Consider the following 11,083-nt stretch of genomic DNA (forward strand, 5'->3'; position numbering starts at 1 on the left):
AGAGACTGAAAAAAATAAAGCTCTTCCCTGGTGGTGGAGTATGTTGAGAATTACAGAGGGTCAAGGACTTCAGCCTTCAATACAGATTGAAGCTCAACATCAAGAAAGCAAAGATTTTCACCACTGGACCAATTAGCAGCATCAGCATGGATGGTGAAGAGATTGATATAGTTAACAGTTTTAGTTTGCTTGGCTCCATAGCCAACAGTCTTGGTACCAGCAGCCAGGAAATCAAGAGACAAATTGCACTGGGAAATGCAGCTGTCAGGGACCTCTCCAGAGTACTTAAAAGCAACAATGTCAGGCTGCATACTAAGGTTCACCTGATCTGGGCTATAGTCTTTGTGACTAGGGATGATAGAAAGAGAATTGATACCTTTGAGCTGTGGTGCTGGAGAAGAGTGTTGAACATAGCATGGACTGCTAGGAGAACAAACAGGTTTGTCCTGGAGAGGGTGAATCCAGGCTGCTCCTTGGAGTCAAGGATTCTGAAGCTCCATCTGACATACTTTGGGCATGTTGCAAGGGGGACCGGTCCTTGGAGAGGGACATCATCTTTGAGAGAGTGGAGGGACAGCACAGGAGAGGATGACCCTTGATGAGATGGATCGATTCTGTGATTGGGGTGGTGGGAGTAAGTGTGTCAGAGATGATGACGGCACAGGATAGAGTGGGGTCACTATGAGTCGCAGGCGACTCGATGGCACATAACAACAACTGAAAGGTCATGCTTTTAATGCACTAATCCCTCTGGGGTAGAGATAGAAGCAGTCTCCTCTTATCCTAGGACACTCAGAACCTTGGACACCAGATTTGAGTCAAATTAACTCAGTAATAGTGGGTTAACTGGCTTGAAAGGAGTCTCTGAATGGTGTTCATGCATTGATGGACTTGGCTACTAAGCAAAAGATTAGACATTTGAGTCTACATTGAATTGCCTTTAAAGAGAGACAGGATGAAGTGCTTCCTAAATATGGCGCATCATTCTAGTCTGACACGCATGGGGCTGCCATATGTTGTGGCCAACCTGATGGAACTCATTGCAGCGAGAGAAGGGCAATGGCTACACCCCCTAACAATGTCTTTCTGAAAGTATTGTGATATAAACCTTAATTTGCTTCTTTGTCTGAACATGGTAGTGCTAGTAGTGAAAGGGATAATTCTTTGGCAAGGCAGCTACCCTCATTGATGTCAGGTGATCTGGCATCCCACCATGTGGAGGATTCTTCTGCCTCCAGCCCCTCACTCAGGTCATTTCTTGCTTTGTATCTTTCCCCTTTGCAGAGAGGATTTGGCTGGACTGGTTTCCTGGGCATTTCAGAAGCTGGGAATGCTTCTGTTCTTCAGAGGAATTGAGACTCAAAAACTAAAACTCAAGTCTTCTGCTATAGAATTGATTCCAACTCAAAAGGACTTGCCAGTGCATTTCTAAAGCTTTTCTTTGTGATGGGAGAAGGCTGCTCATTTTTCTGCTGTGGAGAAGCTAGCAGTTTCAAACCACAGATCTTTAAATCAACACATATAATGCGCTACACCACAAGATCTCCTTAAATGAGATCATTTATTTCCAGACTCAATTTGAAGATAAGAAAATCTTGGCAGTAAGAAAGAAGACAAACAACTTGCTCAAGGTAAGTGATTGAATAAGGGGTGACAAACATGTAAGGTGTTTGCTAAGGACTAAGTGATTTCCTCAGTCAGGAAATCTCAATTTTAAAACCAAAGAGAGTTGGTCATTCAACTAACAAAGCCCCATTTAGAACTCAGGTATCTTGACCTTCAGGATTTAAGCTAAGCAGTCAGAAAGACGTGTATTTGGATCTCAAAATCACCTAAATTCTTTGAGCTATCATTTCCTCATTTATTGTACAGTGGAGAAAAGAATGTCTCATTTAAAGCCTTGAAAACTAGATGATCATAAATTTAAGAAAAATAGGTGTCAAAATATGCATACTTTGGGCATGACATCAGGAGAGGCCAATCCTTGGAGAAAAGACATCATATTGAAAAAGATGAAGGCTCGAGGAAAGAGAGGAAGACCTTGAACAAGATGCATTGACACAGTGACTGTGACAATGAGCTCTTTGCATGTCTGAGATGGTGAGACTGTTTCAGGATAGGTTAAGGTTAAGATAGGTTAAGGTTCAGATATGTTATTCACAGGGTAACTATGAGTCATAGTCAACTCCATGGCATCTAACTATAATCACAAATCATACTTCTATCTCCTCACACACATACCCCATAAGGTTGTTCTTGTTGGGTGCCATCAAGTCAGAACAACTCATAGCTGACCCTCCAGTGGGTTTTCAGAGGCAGTAAAAAAATCACACAAGAGGAGATTGTCTATTTTTCTTCCATGAAGCAGCTGGTGAATTTGAACCATGAGCCTCTGAGTTGGCAGCCTAACTCCTTTCCACTAACCACAAGAGCTCCCTTGAGGAAGTACTATTATCATTGTCAAGTTATAAATGAAGAAGGGAGCTTTGTGGCCTAGCGGTAAGGTGTTGTGCTGTCAACCCAAAGGCATGTGGGTTCTGGACTTCAGTGCTGCCACACACAAGGTTTCCTGAGTGTTGAAGAGTATGAATAATGCCAATATGAAGCTAATGTCAGATCTCAATCCCCCCTTATTTATTCTGCTGAGAAAATGCAGGGCCTCAGTCATGGTACTGATATTTGGCTTTGACCAGGCAAGCTAAGTAAGAAGAGATTCCCAAGAACTACAGCAGGGTTAAATTTTATTCCCAAGGAAGCATCAATGTTAGCAGACCTATAATCTAACAATCCAGGGTCCACCCACCACACATTTCTCAGGTGGCAGTGTCCAGTATTGTGACTTTGTCTTTTAAATGGTAACCAATCACTTGCATTTCTGGGCAGATCAACATGGCATTTAAGATCTCACCCATGGAGGAAGAGAGCACAGAATGTCAAGTGCTCCTCAGTACCACTCAGGTGATTGGGAACAGCTCTTAACGTCTGTGAAGCTCTTGAATGATCTCAACCAAACAAGTGACATGGGTGGGTGGTTACAAGTGCCGGTGGGGTTTCCACTAGTCCTCAGTTATCACTACTTTCTTATGGGAAAGAACATATACACAAAGAACAAAAACCAAAGGAGAACTAGTGTGTGTTTTAGCTGCCAGTTGACAGTGTTGATGACAGCATTAGTGGGTAAGGAGACATGGTCAAGGAAGATGTCCTACTAGCACCTACGATCTTAATCCTGTGGATATGTAAGGGCATTAGGAGATGTGTGTCTGATTGTCTAACAAGCCATAGGGCAAAAGAAAAGGTATTTGTCGGTATATAGGTTTTTACAATGTTAAGTATAGGTGATAAAGATATACTGTCCTCTTAAATCTCTTCGCTCTTCTCATGTTATCTTCTATTTCTACTGTAAATAACTTATAATTGCAAATAAGAACAAGAAATTACATAGAGATAAAAACCTAATAGTAGTTACTAAGGGTACGTTTGTTGTTGTTAGGTGCCACTGAGTGAACAATAGATCTGAACCTTCCTCTGTTCCAACCATCCTCACCTCTTTGATATCCTTGAACACATTGTTACAGCCACTGTGTGTGTCCGTCTTGTTGGAGGTATTTGTCCTGCATTTGGACCCTCTATCTTTCCCAAAATCATGTCCTTTTCCAAGAGCTGGACCCTCCGGGCAGCATGCCTAAAGTATGTGAGACAATTGCATCATCTTTGCCTCCAAGGAGTACCATGGTTGCACCTTCTCCAAGATAGACTTCTTTGTTCTTTTGGTGGTTCATAGGATTGTCAGTGCTCTTCTCTAACACCACAATTCAAAGGCATTTTTTTTTCTTCTCCTCTCCTCCTTATTCATTGTCCAACTTTCAGATGCATAGGAAGTAATTTGAAAGATCCATGGCTTGGATGAGGTCTATTTTAGTCTTTAAATTGACATCATTGCTTTTCAGCACTTTAGAGACTTCCTGGACAGTATATTTCCTTAATGTAATATGTCTTATTGAGGGTACCATGGAATGCTAGGAAAACACACAGATTCATCCTAGAAAGGGTTAAACAGGGTGGCTCCTTGAAGGCTAGGATTCTGAGGCTCCGTCTAACATACTTTGGACATGTTGTGAGGAGAGACCGGTCCTTAGAGAGGGACATCATGCTTGGGAGGGTGAAGGGACAGCGCAGGAGAGGAAGGCCCTCTATGAGGTGGATTGATTCAGTGACTGGGATAATTGGGATGGGAGTGTCGGAGATGGAGCAATTGGCACAGGACAGAGCGGAGTTTAGGGCTGTTGTACATAGGGTCTCTATGAGTCGCAAGTGACTCGACGGCACATAACAACAACAACAATATGTCTTTTTCAGGCAGCTCCTTGGAGGCAAGGGTTCTGAGGTTTCATCTGACATAATTTGGACATGTTGGAAGGAGAGACAGGTCCTTGGAGAGGAACTTCATGCTTGGGAGGGTGGAGGGACAGCGCAGGAGGGGAAGGCCCTCTATGAGGTGGATTGATTCAGTGACTGTGGTAATCGGGATGGGTGTGTCAGGGGCAATGAGACTGGCACAGGATAGAGCAGAGTTTAGGGCTGTTGTACATAGGGTCGCTATGAGTCATAACAACAACAACATGTCTTTTGATTCCTTGACTGCTTCTACCATGGCTGATAATGATGAGTACAAGTAAAATGAAACTGTTGACAACATTAATCTTTTCTCTGTCTATCATATGGTTGCCTATTGGTCCAGTGATGGAGATTTTTGTTTTATTGATGTTGAGATGTAATCCATAGTGATAACTACTGTCTTTCAGCTTCTGTAGCAGGCATTTCAAGTCCTCTTCACTTTCAGTAAGCATGACTGTGTCATGCTCACAACTATGGTGACAGAAATGAGGCTGGAGAGAAAATGATTGAATTTTATCTAATAATTGATATAATCATTGCAAATACCTTTAAAAAATATAAGCAGAAACAGTAAATATGCACCTGAACCACATTTGATAGCTAATTGACTACATCTGTGAATGGACTTTACTGCTTTGCCCATGAACAGCTCACCATAAATGGATGCATTTCATTCTGAGCTTATGTTTGATGCTATCATCAACTTGATGAGGGCTCACAATGGCAACAAAAGAATGCATAAAATGGCAGAGTCGATGAATGCAAAGAACACCACTTTAAAAACTTAGTACAATGTATGCGAATTTTGCAAGTAAACCATTATGAAATAACATTTTTTAAAGGTCAGGGACTAATTATAGAACAGTTAACTAATTAATCTCAAGTAGAAGTTGAATAAAAAGAAAACTATTTTATAGGACCCTAAATATGACCTTGAGTCTATCCCCACTTAATAAAAAAAATGACCTCAAGAATAGATTTGGTACATTGAATACTAATGATTGCAGACCAGATGAGCTGTGGATGACATCAAGACTAACATCTATGAGGAAATAAAAAAGTCATCGATAAGACAGAGGAGAAAGAAAAGCTCAAAATGGATGTCAGAAGAAACTCTGAAAAGTGTACTAGAATGCGGAGAGACCAAAACAATGGGAATGAATACTGAATTCAAAGAGATGAACAGAAGATTTCAAAGGGCAGTTCAAGATAACAAAGCAAAGCACCATAACCAAGCTTAGGAGGAAGGGAAGCACCATTTAGAAAGCCTGAGTTCCTATTTATAAAGATGGGAAATTTAGCAATGGCTACTGGTAGAGATGGCACTAAAATGATTGATGTAATCTGTGCCACTGAAATGTACATGTGTAAAATGTTCAAATGGCAAATGGTGTGTTATATGTATTTTCAAAACAACAGAAGTCCAGATGAAAGGTGAATAAATAGTAGCTATTAACTATTATTATTGATAATTTGAACTAGGATCATTCTTGCCTAGAGAAGGCTAATGGTTTCTTAAATTAACTTGTATGGTAAGAACCTTTTTCTTATCACCAAATAAATTTAACTTTCAAAAGTGGACTTTAGAAAGGCAGAGGTGAAATCATAGGTTTAACCAGGGGCCAGCAATCTAATTATAGCCATTAGATGAGGGCAAGAGGCCTGAGATACCCAATTTATTTTGAGCTAAATGTTAAAGTACTGTAAGATGTACCTGGATTTTCTAATACGGTTTTGTCTCTCTATCATTGTTGAATTAACTTTAGCAAAGGCATTCCAAAATATGTGCTAAGTTTTCAAAGTGGTGTGCTTTGCATTCATCGACTCTGCCATTTTATGCATTCTTTTGTTGCCATTGTGAGCCCCCATCAAGTTGATGATAGCATCAAATATAAGCTCAGAATGAAATGCATCCATTTATGGTGAGCTGTTCATGGGCAAAGCAGTAAAGTCCATTCAACAGGGGAAGAAACAGTTTCTAACACATGGTGCTGGTGAAACTTAGATATCCATATTAATAAAAATATCCTAGGAGCCATATCACCCCCATGCACAAGACTGTTGAATAGACTATGGACTGCTAGGAGATCAAACAGGTTCATCCTTGAGAAGGTGAAACCAGGCTGCTCTTTGGAGGCAAGAATTCGGAAGCTTCATCTGACATACTTTGGACATGTTCCAAGGAGGGACCGGTCCTTGGAGATGGACATCACGCTTGGGAGGGTGGAGGAACAGAGCAAGAGAGGAAGACCCTCTATGAGATGGATTGATTCAGTTACGAGGGCAATGGGGTAGGTGTGTAGGTGTGTCAGAGACAATAATGTTGGCACAGGATGGAGCAGAGTTTAGGGCTATTGTACATAGGATCACTACGAGTCACAAGCAACTTGACGGCACATAACAACAACAATACTACAAAGGGCCTATAAGATAATATAGACTTGTTGTTGTTGTGTACCACAGAGTTGCAACCAACTCATAGCTGAACCTCCAGCAGGTTTTCAGAGGCAGTTAATCACACAAAAGGAGATTTCTCATCTTTCTCCAGTACAACCACTGGTGGATTTGAACTGTCTGCCTTTAGGTTGACAGTACAACTCCTTACTATTAAGCCACCAGACTAGTGAACATAAAACAAGCTCTGATGGCCTTGAGAGTAAGGAGCTGTGCTGCCAACATCAAAGCCTGCAATTCAAATCCACCAGTTCTTCCACAGGAGAAAGGGGAGCAATCTCTTCCTGTGCGATTTACAGTCTCTGAAAATACACTGAAAGGTCAGCTGTGAGTCAGTTCTGATTCTACTGCAATGAGTTTTTCCAGGAAACTTTATTTTCAGGATAAACAATGTATCAAACAAAACTAGAAATGCACAAATGACAGAAGATAAATTCGATAACTGGGACCTTCTAAAAACGAAATACTTAAACTTATCAAAACATTTTTCCTCAAGAGTAAAAATGAAAAAAAAAAGAATAAAAATGAACCTACAGAATGTTGTTGTTGTTGTTATGTGCCATCGAGTCACTTGCGACTCATAGTGACCCTATGTACAACAGCCCTAAACTCTGCTCTGTCCTGGCCAATCGCACTGTCTTTGACACTCCCACCCCGATTATCCCAGTCACTGAATCAATCCACCTTACTCTCCTGTGCCGTCCCTCCACCCTCCCAAGCATGATGTCCTTCTCCAAGGACTGGTCTCTCCTCACAACATATCCAAAGTATGTTAGACGGAGCCTCAGAATCCTTGCCTCCAAGGAGCCACCCAGTTTAACCTTTTCTAGGATGAATCTGTTTTCCTAGCAGTCCATGGTATTTGTCAATACTCTTCTCCAGCACCACAGCTCAAAGGCATCAATTCTCCTTCTATCCTCCTTGGTCAAAGAAAATAATTTGCCAGGTGCATCTGTCATAAGGATGAAATATCTAAAACATACAGAAAATTCTAATAACTGAACAGCAAAAACATAAGCAATATGGCAATAAATGAATAAAGGACATGACCAAACATTTCACTGACAAGGACATTTAGGGGCCAACAATTATAGGGGAGGATGCTTCTGATTATTAATCATTGTTGTTGTTGTTGTTGTTATGTGCTATGATGGGAACCCACTCATAGCTGAGCCTCCAATGAGTTTTCAGAAACAGTAAATCTCACGGGAGGAGACTTTTTTTCCTTCACTGGAGCAGCTGGCGCATTCAACCATGAGCCTCTCAGTTGGCAATGCAGCTGCGAACTCTCTGATCACCATGGTTCCCCATTGTTGATGGTTGGTGTCATCGAGTTTAGTAGATCCATAGCAACCCTACAAATAACAGATCTGAACCCTGTGTTATCCTCACAATCTCTGACACTTGCAAGCCCATTGCGGCAGTCATTGTGTCAGTTTATCTGGTTGAGAGCCTTCCTCTTTTTCTCTAAAGTTTTACCTTTGGAAGCATATTGGCCCTCTCCGAGGACTAGCCTCTCCTAGCAACATGCCCAAAGTTTGTGAGATGAAACTTTATCATCTTTGCCTCCAAGGAGCACTCTGACTGCAATTTCTCCAAGACAGATTTGTTTGTTCTTTTGCCCAGCTTATCCAACTACAGTTCAAAGGCATCAATTCTTCTTCCGTCATCTTTCTTCACTGTCCAGCTCTCAGATACATAACAAGTGATGGAAAAGACTTGATTAAAGAGAAGTAAATTAGAATGACAATAAAATATCATCTTATCCTTGTAAAAATGGTAATTATTTTGACAAAAAAATCAGAAACTAACAGATCCTGATGAGATTGTAGGATTTAAACTGTAATAAATTGCTGCTAGAATCATCAAGTGTACATTCTTGAAAAGGTAGAAATAAAAATAACTTTGGCCTTTGTAATCTCACTTTTATAAAATAGATATATAAGTGCAGTGAACGAAATAAACATAACCACAACTGTTCTCATTGCAGAATATTCACAATAGCACAAAGTTAGAAATGACCTAAGTTCCCATCAAAAGATGAATGGATAAACAAAATGTAGTGTGTTAATACAAATTAACAAATATCATTTGATCAATGGATTGGAAAAGGCCCATATTTGTTCCCATTCCCAAGAAAGATGATCCAACAGAAGGTGGAAATGATCAAACAATATATTTAATATCAACACAAGCAAAGAACTGCTGAAGAGCATTTAAAAATGGCTAGAATAGTATATATATAGGAAACTGCCAGAAGTTCAAACAGGATTTAGAAGAGGCTGTGGCACCAGGGATATCACTGGCAATGTCACATGTTCCTGGCTGAAAGTAAAAAATACCAGAAGAATGTCTATTTATGCTTTATTGACTGTGAAAAGGCATTTGATGGTGGAGATCATAACAAGTTATTGCTAACATTGAGAAGAATGGGAATCTCAATTGTGTTCATGTAAAGCTTATATCTAGACCAAGTTAGGACAGGGTGCAGAGCTATTGTTCATAGGGTCCCTATGGGTCATACCAGGCTCAGTGACAAATTACAACAATACAAATGAATACAATCACAAGAAAAACCTTTCTTCAAAACTGTGTATCAGAGACAATAAAAATTCTTACCTAAACTTGGTACTGGGGATTTGGACTTCTTGTTGCCCAGTGTCATCGAGTCAAATTTGACTCGTAGTGACCCTGTGCAGAACAGCTGTGAACCCTGCTCTATCTAAGTCAATTTTGCTATCTCTGACACATCTACCCTTATTATCCCAGTTATTGTGTCAATCTATCTCACCCAGGTTGTTGTCACTCAACCCTTCCAAGCATATCCTTTTTCAAAGACTAGTCCCTCCTGGCTACATGCCCCTAGTATATAAGACAGTCTCAGAATCCTTACTTTCAAGGAACAGCATAATTCCACCCTCTCCAGAACATACTTGTTAGTTCTCTTGGCAATTCATAATATTTCTTTCTTTTTTTATTTTTTTTAAGGTTGCATAGTGTAATTCACAGTATTTCAATTATCTCCAGAACCAAGACTCAAAGGCATCACTTCTTCTTGTGTCATACTTGGTCATTGTCCAACTCCTTGATTTTTATATAAATCAAGAATTGTGGAGAACAGGGCTGTGATCAGGAGCACCTTAATCTCTGTACTGACATCCTTGCTCTTCAGCATTTTGGAGAGATCCCTAACAACAGATTTTGAGTTCCTCACTGCTATTTCCAAAAGTGTTGATTATGGAATGGAGCAAGCTGAAATTTTGAAAAATCTCAATCTCTTCTCCATCTATCATGAAACTACCTGTTGGCCAAGTGGTAAGAATCTTTGTTTTCTCAATGTTGAACTTCAGTCCATATTACAAACTATAGTTCTTGACCATCTGCTCCTGATGTGCAGGCCTCCTCTGTCTCAGCAAGTAAAGTGGTGTCATCTGCATAACTAGATTGTTGATGAGTCTTCATCCTGATGCCATACTCCTCATAAAGTCCAGTCTCTGAAATGATCTGTTCTGCGTACAGATTTAAAAGGTATGGAGACAGGACATATGCTAGATGGAATCCTTTCCTGATTTTGAACCATGCAGTGTTTCCTTGCTCTGTTCTGACATCTGCATCCTGGTCCAAGTAGGATTTTGCATAAGCAGAATCATGTGTTCTGGGATTCCCATTCTTCTCAACGTTAGCCACAAGACATTTTGATCTACACAGTCAAATGTCTTTTTATAATCAATGAAACACAGATAGACATTCCTCTGGTACTCTCTGCTTTCAGCCAAGATTCATTTGACATTGGCAGTGGTGTCCCTTGTGCCATAGTTTCTTCTAAACCCAGTTTGTATTTCTGGTAGTTCTCTGTTAATGTACTGTTCCAGGCACTTTTGGATAATATACAATGGGATTTTGCTAGTGTGTGACATTAGTGGTATCGTTCAATAATTTTCACATTCTGTTGGATTGCCTTTTTTTTGGAATGGGAGTAAGTATGGATCTCTTCCAGTCAGTTGGACAAGTGGTTGTCCTCCAGATTTCTTGACACAACTTGGTGTGCATGTCTGGGAAGGATCTGTTGAAATATGTCAGTTGGTATTCCATCAATTCCTGAGGCCTTGTTTTTTGACAATTTCTTCAGAGCAGTTTGAACTTCCTCTTTCATCACCATTGCCTCTTTAACATAAGTTGTTTCATGAAATACTTCTTTGTCAGCCAGTTCTTTTTGGTCGAGTGACTCTGT

The sequence above is a fragment of the Elephantulus edwardii genome, unplaced genomic scaffold (assembly GCF_000299155.1).
Source record: "Elephantulus edwardii isolate Elephantulus edwardi_28Jun2011 unplaced genomic scaffold, EleEdw1.0 scaffold00086, whole genome shotgun sequence".
Lineage (NCBI taxonomy): Eukaryota > Metazoa > Chordata > Mammalia > Macroscelidea > Macroscelididae > Elephantulus > Elephantulus edwardii.